The sequence below is a fragment of the Numenius arquata genome, chromosome 1 (assembly GCF_964106895.1).
Source record: "Numenius arquata chromosome 1, bNumArq3.hap1.1, whole genome shotgun sequence".
Classification (NCBI taxonomy): domain Eukaryota; kingdom Metazoa; phylum Chordata; class Aves; order Charadriiformes; family Scolopacidae; genus Numenius; species Numenius arquata.
Genome location: NC_133576.1, coordinates 66,186,585 through 66,199,218, shown reverse-complemented (window position 1 = coordinate 66,199,218; position 12,634 = coordinate 66,186,585).

The following is a 12,634-nucleotide window of genomic DNA, read 5'->3' as shown; positions in this document are numbered from 1 at the left end:
CCTGAACAGACTTTTTCTGAAAAAAATAGCATCTACTTAATACTCTGCTGTCACTAGTTAAGATGTTGGACTAATGAGTAGCAGCTTCATGGATCTCAAGCAAGGATGCTCCAGGGAATACAGGGAAATAAAATGGCTTTGAATGCCTGAGTAACTGAAAAGTTGAAAACTGACTAAATTTAAAAACTGATCATTTAAGTTCATGCAGAGCTGAGAAGTGTGATACAGCCAGGTGTAGGCATTGAAAAAGCTGAATCAGCTCCAGCTCTCCCATCCTAGAAACACCAGCAAGGTTACAGTTACCTGCGTTTCACCTTGTTAAAATACTCTAATGCTCTGCTTTCTCCCTGTATTACATTCCACCGTGAAAAATGGAGCATAGTTTCCTTTAACTCCAATCAATTAATTCCATCAATAAGGGATTTAGTCTTTTTTTTTTGTAATTTGTTAATTTAATACATTTTTTAAATTAGCAAGCAAATTTCATACAAAAAACATTATTAAACTTATATCTATTCAAATTATTAAAGTATTTAAATCATCAACTGTAAAGCTTTCAGAAGTGAAAATTACAATTTCTCCAAAGTTCCAATTTCATTAAATGAATAATTAAATTATAATTGCAATAACATATTCAATTGTTTTTTTAGTCAAAAAATAGCAATAAGAATGTCAAGAGTTGGAAAGGCCAAATACCTAGTCATGTATAATATCAACTATGTTTAGAGAAAATTTTTCAGAAGGTAGCCATACCTGGATGGAAATGCTTCAGCTTTTGCTTATTGAAAATGTTAGTCCCCTTTGAACATACATGGAAGAACGCAAGCACCATTTAGGTGACGCGGGCAGGCACAGGAGCTCTATCCCTCTCATGGAACTAGTTGTTCACAATCTTCTACAGAGCTGATTACAGGACAGTGAGCTAAGCAAAGTAAAAATAAATAATTAAACACAAGTAAATGTGAAAAACGAAGAAGCGCACTGTGGAAGTAAAATATTTTTAAAGAGAGGAAAAGATTATTGATTGAGAAACTTATGTTGTGTCTCTGTTTTGCGTTTGGGTTTCAAATGTCTTCCAAAATGCACTCATGATTTCATGCATAATCAGTGTGACATGAAATTACAGTGACTGCTGATGCAAATGAGGTAATTGTGCATGCCAATTATGTGTTACATGCCTGTTGCATTGTTTGAATAAGCAATTACTGAATTTATAGAGACAAGCATGTTAACTAGGAATGCATATTAGGCACATAATTACCACCACTTAATTCAGAAAATCAGGCAAAGCAGAATTTAGCTGGGGGAATGGTTATGAATCTTGGCATTTTTCCTAGGCATAAAATTCTAGTTTCATTATATGAATTTCTTGCATTTATACCAGCTTATGCCCCAAAGTGATTTAGAAAATTAAATAAGCTCAGTAAAATCAGGCACGTGCCTAGCTAAGCATATAAATGGTCATTCTGATTACTTTGGCACTCCTCAAGTTTTCTGTGCAAATCTCGAGGAAGCAGAGTTATCTGTGGAGACCTCTTAATTTTCTACTGAACTTTTGTTGCTCCACTGTCAGATTAAGCAGTCCCACGTGCTGTAGGGCAGGGGAGGGAGTAAAGAGCCAACACACTGAAACCAAAATTTTAGCCAGAGCGATGGCTGATGCTTTCTACCTTTGGATGCTTGGTGGCCTTAGACTAACAGGTTGCATTTTCATGCCCAGTCTGAGGTGTGCTGTCAGCTGGTGCCACGACACTACCCACTCAGTGGTGGTAGCTACTGGATCATCCAGAGTCTCTCGGAGTGCTTTGACCAATGGCTGGTCTGGATGGACTCATCAGTGATTACTAATTCTCAAAATGGCATGCCTATATAAAACCTCAATTCTGTTATTGCATTTGCTGCAAATGAAGCCATAATATGCATTTGTCAACTTGAAAAAAAAACAAAGCTTGTATTTAATTGCTCCTGGTAGTGGCTGTGTCTGTAGTCCCAATGTGAATTAGGTATCGACAATTCTTCAACAGAGATGTCAACATACAGAGAAGACTCAGATCAACATATTTTATATACATTTATATATTATTTATGAATAGATCATACTTTATAAGACAGTTATTTTATAATTGTTTCAAATGATAAACTAGATATCTTATAGACATTTATAACCATTCCAAGTGGTAAAATCAATAATTCAGTACTCTTTAAAGAATTCTCAAATGAAGATCACAGAACTGGTAAAATATCTTTTCCAGACTCAATCTCACAAATTTGTTTTTTCCCACTGAGGATGTATCATTCCTTTCAATTGAACTGCTTGCATGTGTAAGGCTATGAGGGTGTGTAAGTCATGAGGGTAAGTCATGTATTTAGAAAATTGCCTGGAGGTCCTGATTATAGCTGAATTATTTGGGCTATTAGAAGTTTACAATTTTAATGTTTGTAAAACCAAGAGAATGTATTAGCAAAAACTAACTTCCTAGAATAACCAACAAGGTGTAAGGATTTGGGATCCGTCCTTTAGCCCCCACGGAAAACTCAGCAGAGAGGGCCTGAAGTATGTCACCTAAGCTGTCCTCTTTTCTGCCCCAGGTGTTGACAGCAGTTGCTCTAGAGTTTCAGCACTTGAGTTTCATGTTATGTAATTATATTTGGAATGCTGGTGGGCTCCCAAAGTTGTGGAAACAATCTAGTTCTCTCTTTAAAAACAAAACAAAGCAAAGCAAAACAAAACAAAACCCTCAAAACACTCCGCCTTCCGCTCTTCTTTCCCTTCCTCTCCCCTCCTCTATCCCCAAAGGAAAACACACTGGGTCTGATTAACTCAAATCCTAATTTCATCTCTATGCAAAGTCAAGGAAACAAGGAGTCACGCAGGCTTACCATGATTTCAGAAAAGAGTAGTTATCTATTTTGAGTTTCTTTATCGGTCAACCTGTTTTATTCATTCAAGTTCATATTTGACATCAGTTCCCTCTCTTTATGACAGGATTTAAGACTTTAACACTTCCTTCTGTGATACATCTCTTTTCACTACAGCTTTCTAATAAGCGTACTTACATTAAACCCATAGCAATTGCTTGCAGGCTCTGTGCAGCCTTGGGATTGCTGTGTCCTCTTCAGACTTGTAAAAGGTTTGTGTGCTTAAAAGCTTCTCTGTGTTTTTTCCAGATCCATGACTTGCCTTCATAAAAGACAATGTCTTTCCTGACAGACCTTCTGTCATTGCATATTCCTGTATAGATCTAACGATACATTTTTAATGTTGAAAGATTCTATTAAAAATGGTGATATGACAGAAATATTTTTTTCCATAGGTAACTACCATTTTTTCTTATTTTTCTTGTAGAAAAATGACAAATGAAATCTAAAAATGTGGGTTTTTTTCTTTTTTTGACAACATTTTGCATTGGTGTGTTTTTCACAAAGACAGTATTGTTTTAAATGTGAAAGATCAGATTTCAGGTAAATCTTCTGAACACGTGTAAATTGTCACTCTGGTAAGTCAATATACCGTTTTTGGTTTTGTCATTTGGCAACTTTTCCAGACTGGGTTTTGGATAGAGAGGTTCCAGCATCTACATTTACCCAGAAGTGCTGCCTTCATAAAAATATGCAAGGATTATATGTAAACATCTGCCTTTTTCTTGATTAAGATCTCTGGTTAGTGTTGTCTATTTGTTGTCATATATTTTAATTTGTTTTAAATTGTTAAAAAGTACTATTTCAAGTTATAGGGAAAGTAGCAAAAATGGAAATGCTTAGTGAAACTTTTTTCAGTGTCTTGAGGTTTCACTAACCTCAGGCTTCTCTTTTACACACTACTGGTTGATGCAGAATTATGTTGATTCATGTCAGTCTTGTGGTGTTTTACAACTTCTTTCATCTGTTCTCAAGTGAACCCATGTAAAAGTTTATGAACATAAAATTGCAAAGGAAAGTTAACTTCACTCATTCAGTCTTTCTTTTGGTTTGAGTTTTGAACAAAAAAATCCCTAACCAACTGTAATCTGAACTATTTGTTTGCTTCCATCGATGACAGCAAAATTCAACTTTATCAGAAGAAAAATGTGATGAAAATTCAACGCCAGAATTTTTTTCTTATACACATTTTTTCTTTCCATTGTCATAAAAAGTGGTAGCAATCCTACTTTTTTTTTTTTTAAGTTTAAAGAATTCAATATGGTTTTATGCCATGTGTTTTATACCTATTGTTTTAATTATTTCTCTTTTTTAAATATACTTCATTTAATAAGATTTCATTTCTTGGTTTTCTTTCTCATGTTGATTAGAAGGGAATTTCTAGTGTAATGGAAACTCCTCACATCTACCTGTAATGCCTTAATAAGAAGTCCCAACACATGTTCATCTATCTGAAATTTTGGGATGTCCCTGAGAGTGATGCTGTCTCAATACTCAACAGACATTGCTGGACGCTTTGTGAGAGCCTGTTATCCTGCCTGCCATTAGCTTAGTCCAGTATACCAGAATGGGATATAATGGTCTGGGGAAAGCTTAAGCTCTTTGCAACTGTGGAAGTCTTTGTAGTGGCAAAGAAAGCAGGGAGACAAATGATACTCCCTTGCACTGACCAAATGGCTGCCCATCATACAATGAGCTAAAGATGTTTATGCTCCCTCAGGCCCAAATTTACCTGTATTTCTGGAAAATTGTATCAGAATCTCAAATTTCAGAAGGTAGTTGTTCTGTTACTGTTATTTGTGCCCCAAGTAGTACTTGCTACTGCTTTAAAGCAGGTCTTGAGGGGAGAACTGCTTATGTGTGGAGGGGAGACTTAAAAGACTTATTTATATCCTCTGTAGATGATGTTCCTATACTACAGGGGACAACGAGGCAGTTCTAGACTCTGGAGATCTAGTAATCCTCTGCCCTCAGGAAAGAGGATTTTGCATCAGGGAATGTGCCTCACGTTGTTCCTTTTTTGCTATCTGAGCTATTAATAAAAAAAAAAATTTCGCATGCCTTTTAACAACTAATTACACTGATTTCCTGTATCTAGAAGGGCAATCATATAAAAATACTCTAAAAGAGGACTGTATGGTCAAAGCAGTGTGATATCTTAGGTCAACTGTGTCTAGGTAGAGGTTAGATCTGTGTCTATATTTTTACAAATATATGTTATTTTGGGGCTGGGGAAGGGGAATCTTCAGTAAGGTCATCTTCTTGCTTTGTTACCATGTGATTCAGCTGCAGCTATTACTGACTGCTGAGAGGACTCTTCAGTATAAGACTAATTGGAAGTGAGGTATGCACAAGATAATATTCTTAAATAGGTAAAACTGCTTAAAGATAGAAGGGGAAAACCAGCCTCTAGAGACATCACCAGCAGCTTTGATTTTCTCTTGACAGTCCCCATTTTGTTTTCTCTGTGAGTTGTTTTAAAAAGGAAGCAGGGGCCCTTCTCAGAATTGCAGTAAATGTAATTGAATTTCAAATGTTGTTTTCAAACAAACAAACCATAGAAAAGTTGAGGATGGGGAAATATAAGCAAAGTTTTCTGAAATGCTGTTGTACAGGCAAACACGTGTTTTGAGTTAAGTTAAGCTCATTTCTGGTAACAGTATTAACTTTGTGATGGCCATGGCCAGCAGGCATATGGGGAATGGAGGGTGGCAGTTTTTATCAAATTAGATCTAAAAGGGGAAGAATGTGTATTTAGGTTCTTTTTTTTCTTAGCGTTTTTTAGAAGGTAATCTGGAAAGGGCAAGTAGAAGCTGGGAGGGCTCATAGATCATACTGTTTTGGGGCTGGAAAGGAGGAGTCTGCTTTTGTTAAAGAACATCTTTTCAAGACGATATTTTCTCTTTATTTCAGTTTGAAATATGGTAATTATGGAAAATCATACTAAAATTCGTATCTGCTTTCCCTGAAAATTTTCTCCTTTGACTCAGTGTTCGTGTATGACAGAACCCCAGTGCATATGAAAGTAAGCAGAGTAGTTTTTATGCTACGTTGACATTTCATAGCTAGATAGTTATATTCCATGGTTTTTTTTTTTTCTGAACTCCATTCAGCTACAGAGAATTTCAACAATCCAGGGATAACTGCAGTGAAATAATGTTTGAACCAAGCCCTTTCCCAGTCTCAGTTACATCCTTACAATAGAAGGTGTTTCAGTGATACGGAGTAGTCATAAAAACTAGTCTTGGAGAGATGAAGTAAAAATGGCTTCCTGGGACCATACACTCAGAAAAGGCTGGTATGCCACACCTCTATCAAATTGCATTACTGATGAAAAGCACTTCTAAAGGGAACAAATTCTATCTTTAAGTGATTTGGAAGCAATAAATACAAGCTTCCCACCTCCACTGCTCCTCCTTTGGGCTGCCTCTCTCCCACATAAACCCATATATGTTGTTTTAACTGAATAGCTTTCAGAACAGAAGCTTCCTCGGTTCACTTCTGTGACAAGAGGACTAAACTGGAACACCTTCACTCATAGCTAAGGAAAGGTCAGCCTGAATGCTCAGTGCCTTGTATCACATGCATTGATTCACCACTCTTCTGCATGAGTGTAAAACAACGCTTACAAACAATTAGCAGAATGCCTCAGTTCTATCTTGCTTTGCTGCCTTTCAGTGCAAGCCTGTGAAGTGCAAGTTTTCAGTTTTTCACCCCCGTTATCAGTCATCAACCATGAAACTATGAAAGATGAGATTTTCCTCACTCTTTCACTGAGGGAAGTAGCCCATCTTATGCTGTAAGGGGAGTTGCGGGCTGGCAGCGGTGCCAGCGGAGCCAGAGCAGGCTGCAGCCCGTCTCTCACCATGGGAAGCAAATTAAGTGTCAATCATGCTCACACTCTGTTCCAGTTCTGTGTTGAAATGCAAAATTAAATTGAGAATGAATAAATTCAGATTGATAGTGTTGACAAACTGCACAAACGGCAAAAGTGACTAGTAATTTCTGCTGAAGTCAATGTCACATTAAGCAAGAGAAACAAAGTTTAGTGACACATAACACACAGTAGTTTCAGGGAAAAACAAACAGATCAAGATAGTCCTTTTTTCTTTTTTCTCTTATCTCCAATTTCATTATCTCCTTTATCAAGCAGCAAAGCAGAGATAGCAGAACACACTGAGCAAGTTTTGTTTTGAGCAAAATGGATTCTCTCTGCTCCACATGAGTGCTCAGGCAGCTTCTTTGGACAAACATTTTTCTTTCCAAGGAGGGAGGAAGAAGATGGAGGAGGGAGTCAAAACATGAAACATACCCACCATTTGTAGATGAGACACTTCTGCATGTCACGTATCCTCATGCAGAGATGGGAGCTGCCATAGCCAGTGCTGTGCCTGCACCCACAACCCAGCAGTAATAGCCTTGCCAGTATGGCCATTAAAAAGGGCCCCCAGAAGGTCATGTTCCCCTGCACAAAATCAGGGGTGGCTGTTCTTTAAGACATTGTTACTGTGCCAGAATATATTCTAATCTTGTTCACCATGTTTAGGAACTTTCTATAGCCTTTTAGTGAACAGATTCCACGAAGAAGATATGGGCCACATCGACTCATACCCTATCAAAGGTGATGAGCTTATCTACACTTCAAAGACTACATATTTTCTTCCTCTTGACAAGAGGTGCACAAGAAAGAAAAGGCAGGAGTTCGGCTCTAGACCTCCTCCGTATTCCCTCCCAGGGAGGGCATGGCTTCATCTCCCAAAAGCCCACTTCTCCCCAGGCAGACAAGGCAGCACCTCATCCTCTCTGTATCCAGTCTGGAGGACTCCATGCCAAAGATGAGGTCACAGGGCAGGTGAAGGGGGGACCTGGCAATGTCAACCCAACCACTCCTCCAGCTGGCATGCCATGAGAGGTCAAGGGAAGGACGCAAGAAGGGGGCAAGCGTAGCGTGCAGCCTTCCCCCGTCTGGCTGTCTGTAACTCAGGGGCTTCCCGAGTCACAGCAGTGTGCTTAATAGTTCTTGATGAATCAAAGATTGCTGTATGAGGTTTTTTTAATCACAGTTTGACCCGATGTTGACCATCAACATCCACATCTTGGCAAAGATTTTTACAGCATAACAATGCATGTTGTTGGAAGAGGTGTATCTGATTTTTTTAATTTATAGCCAGTTTTTTAGTTTATAGCCTGTATAACCATCCTTCCTCTTAACTACCTCTCTTCCAGACTGAAAGAACCTATTCCCTTCTCAGGTGCAAGCTATTTCACACCTTTTACCATTGTTGTCTTTCACTTTATAGATTTATTGTATTCTTTTTAGGTTGGACAGCCAGACCCGCATACAGTTTTTGAGCCACTGATACAGCCTGAATTTTTACATCATTATAGTATTTTCTGGTTTGTTGTTTATTACCTTCTTAGTAATTCCAAACATTTTTGAAACAAATAGATAGAAAACACACCCACATGCTGCATAGGAAAAACCTAGATAGACCATCAGTTTGTCTTGACAGGATGTTTGTGTTATGATCCAACAGACCAAATTGCTGCTTTATATCAAGTATCATCTAGCTTCGGCAAAAAAATTAAACACAACAGAAACAAAACAAAACCCCAGAAGACAAACCCCAGCCAGTCAACCAAAACTAGTATCTTTTAATCTTGTCTCCGGTGTGATTTTTGTAATATTAAAATAGCGTTTGTTTCAGGAGCTTCAACTTTGTTATTAAATAGTTCCTGCTTGCACAATTGTATGGGCTTTTTAAGCCATGGAAAATATATCTTCACCCTGATGTGATACTCAGGTGGTGTCTACCTCTCCTTCCTTCTATGGATGACTCTGGACTCTGAAATCAGTCTCTACCTTGCTGTGCTGAACAGCCAGGCTTTGTGCAAGAATCGTACGCACTTCCCAGTGTTTCAATGGAATAAAGAAATTGCATGTACTCAGTGAGAACTTTGTTATTAATTTATTTGGGAGCAATGTTGGTGTATCCTCATAAAATTTACGTGATAGCTTGATTTGCATTCACCAGAAGTGCAAAAATTATATTTTCATGACAGAGAGCACTAAACACATCTTTAGGATGTATGCAACCACAGCAGTGAGTTGTATGCTTTTAAAATCAGATATTTAATAAAAATATGTTATTTCCAAACAGCTCAGTGCTTATGCCACTTGGATTCTTTGACATATAATTGTAAAACAATTAATTTTTTTCAGAGAGCTCTTTCACTCAGCTTCACTTAAGAAAACATCTTCTTTTACAGAGGAAAAAATTTCAGCATTTTGAGTATGTGAATTCTTTTATTCCTTATTGATTACAAAAATAAAATTTAGCCTTCAATGTTATATTAAGTATGAAACACACCAATCACTTCATTTGCTGAATGCAAAATGAATGCATGGTATATTAGTATTTTGCTAATTTCACTTTTCATAGTAGTAGTGTATCTTCAAGAACTTTGAGCCTGATTTATTAGGTAAAGGAGGTTGGACTGATCATGCTGTGTGTGTATACGGACCTATGTCTCTCAGTCACCTCTTCTTTTTTCCTTTGAATCCAGCTAACCAGCTTCATCCAGAGTTTGACTGAAGGTAAAAGACTGATAAATATTCAGTGTTCACAAACATTAAAGAAGTAGTCATCAAGGGAAAGGGTAGAGTCTGTGTCAGGCCAATTCATTCAACCTTCATAGCCGTGAAAGCATTCCCATAGGCAAAGGATGTAGAGTTCTTTTATTACAGTGCTCATTTGTTTTACTTCAGCAGTAAAACACCAAATTCAGCCTCATATAGAGAGTTTGGAACAAAAGACCCACATGATAATTTAGAAGGATATAATTTTTTGCATATGGCTGTATCTCACAGATCAAATCAGCTTAGCATCACATGCTTCATGTTCTGAGCTCCAATTCCAAGTGAGGCAAAGACAGTACTTGTGACACCAGGTCAATCTTAGGCTTCAAGAAGATAACAAGCCCAAAATTCATCCCACTTTTCTGAACTGACTTTAAATGGAGCCATAAACGGCTATTTCAAGCAATCAGAGGGACTATTTTGGTGAGAGTTATCAGTCTTGCTTCTGCTCAAAAGAAGAATTATGAAAATGACAGAACTTTCAAATTAGCAGGTGTATATGGTCAAGACAGGGCACCTTCTGATGACAGGTCTGAGGACACAGGGCACCTGAGAGCCATTATCTCATTCAGCACTACACTACTTTCCCCCATCTTTTCATTTTCTACCTTTTAACTATGTTTTCTATTTGTGCTTCTACGTCTTTGATTTAGCTAATGTTTTTCCCTTATTTCCTTTCAACTAACTTTATGTGCTGAACTACAACTCTTGCAGTAAGAGGGAGAGTATGAGGGAGCTCTTGCAAACCTAGGGGGAAAAGCAGAAGGAAACGGACATCCTCAGGGGGAATGAACCATCCTTTGGAGGTGTCTGTCTTCTTCCATTGGCTACAGAAGGGTTCTGGTTTTCTAACTGAAGCACCTCACTTAAGTGGGATGAATCTGCGTATAGGTGTTTGCATATTGCTGCTCACAAGGCAGCCTTTGTCTTGGTAGAAGGCTTGCCATACAAATATGTCTAGTTTTTTATTGATTTGAGGGGCTGTCATGGCCATCATGATGATGTGCAGGTGCAAAACTACCCTGAAGTAAAGGGAACAAGGAAAGATAGCCAAGTGATCACAGCAGGAAGACAGGTACATAGATGAGGAACTAATTCACTGCTGTTTCTTCCCATCACCAGGAAAAAAAGTACTAAAACCCTGATGTGAGATCAAACAAACTAAAGAATATAAAAAAGACCCAAATGCAGTGATCATCTAGACATCAAAGGGACTGGTTCTCCAGTCCCCTCGCCTTCTGCAGTGACCTATGCTCAGGCAGGATGAGTGGAGAGTGGGTGGAAATGCAACTGCTCTCACAGGGTAGCCCTGCACATGGCTTTATTCCACCTCACAAAGTACAGAGCAGTGAATAATCCAGCTCTGTTCTTTCAGCCTTATGCCGTTACCTGCATTCTCTGGCAACATGTCCTCAGCGGTCCTTCATCTGGTGGACTGACATGTGAAGCGAGCTGCACTAACCCAACCTTTGGTATCCCAGGATCAGATAGTCGAGAGCAGCATAAGCCTAGCGTCCTAGGATCTCACAGGCTTGATGAAAAAAGATTGTATATTGTGGGGTTAGCATGTCATAAAAAACATTTCTCCTCAGAATCTCATGGCAGAGATGCAGAAATTTTAAATATATATGTAAAAGAGTACAGATCAGAATTGTAGAATACATTTCTTCATACACTCTGGAGTAAGTTTCCATCTGAGCTACACAGTGGCATTGTCTTAAAAGCATTGAGTGTTTAAAATCATACACATGTATGGTTTCTGGAAAGAAAGATAGTCTGAACTTGTTTCAAGAATAGGTAACAGATTTTTTGAGGAGTATTGAGACTTCTGAATCAAAATGTAGCTGAAGAGAATAATAAAACACTCTGTAACTACACAGCCAAATTTCAGACACTGGTTAGATGACCCAGAGAATGTTTGTGCCCTGACATCTAGTGGAGCTGTGAGCATTTGAGCCAGGTCCATGATGCAATCGAAAGGGAAAGCTGGGTGCCCAAGTCACACATTGGAGAGGCAGCAGGATGCCACCCTACATATCCATGCTGGGAGCTCAGTCAGGACATATTAGTTTGGGTCTCAAGGCAGTATGCCTGCGGTTAAGCAGCAGTGCTTAAACAAACAGTTCCTCTTGTATATCATTTTTCTACAGACAGCTCAGGTATATCTGCAGCTCTTGTGGTACCAGATCACTAAAAAACAGTGCCACAAAACTGAAGATCAGCAGTGCCTCTTTGCTGGAGAACTGGCAAAAGGAGCAAACTAAGCTCTGTTGTCAACACAAGCATTTTGCTTAAATGGCCCTCAGTTGTCACAACAGTTTGGCTGCAGGCAAAAGTTTCTGTATGCCAATGATGCTCTGTGGGGAGCAACCTCCGAGGGTCAGAAAAACAAGAGGAGTCCATAACTTCATGAAATGCAGTAGCATGACCCCTTGCCCAAGTGTCCTAACTTAGCTAGGAGGAAATGCAGAAAAGAAGAGCGCTGCTTGAACTCCTGTTTTTCAACCTAGCTGATGGGTGCCCTTTCTTTAGAAACATAAGTTTTTTACAAATGCTCTGAAAGCTGGAGTAGCATGCATGGTTCACCAGAGGAATTTACCAGTCACCAGTACCATTAGACAAGAAATTAAGAAGGATTTTACAGAGACAGTGTGAATACTCACTGCAGTGTGTGCTTTACAAAAGAGTTGTCTCCCCACTCCCTGGCTCTGGGATCTCTGTGGCTGCTGAGCAGGCCTGTGAAATAATTGCTGCAACTGGCGCTGGCATTACTGCAGCTGTTATTTAACGTGTACATCATTGTACATTCTCCCTTTAAAAGTTTTTGTTGCCAAAGGCAAATGTACTATGGCTTGAGAGTTTGCTTTTGTGAGGTGAATGACTGACACCTAGTGTTTAAAATCTATTCACGTGGAAAAAGGGATACATTTGCTGAGAAGAGCTTCCGGTTGTTTCAAAGTACCACCCCATCAGCAATGCTCCAAGTAGAGGGCTAAGGTGTCCTAGAACAGTAGCATTATCACAGTATTGGGTTACTAAATCAATAATCACCATGGCCTGATAATCACCATGTTT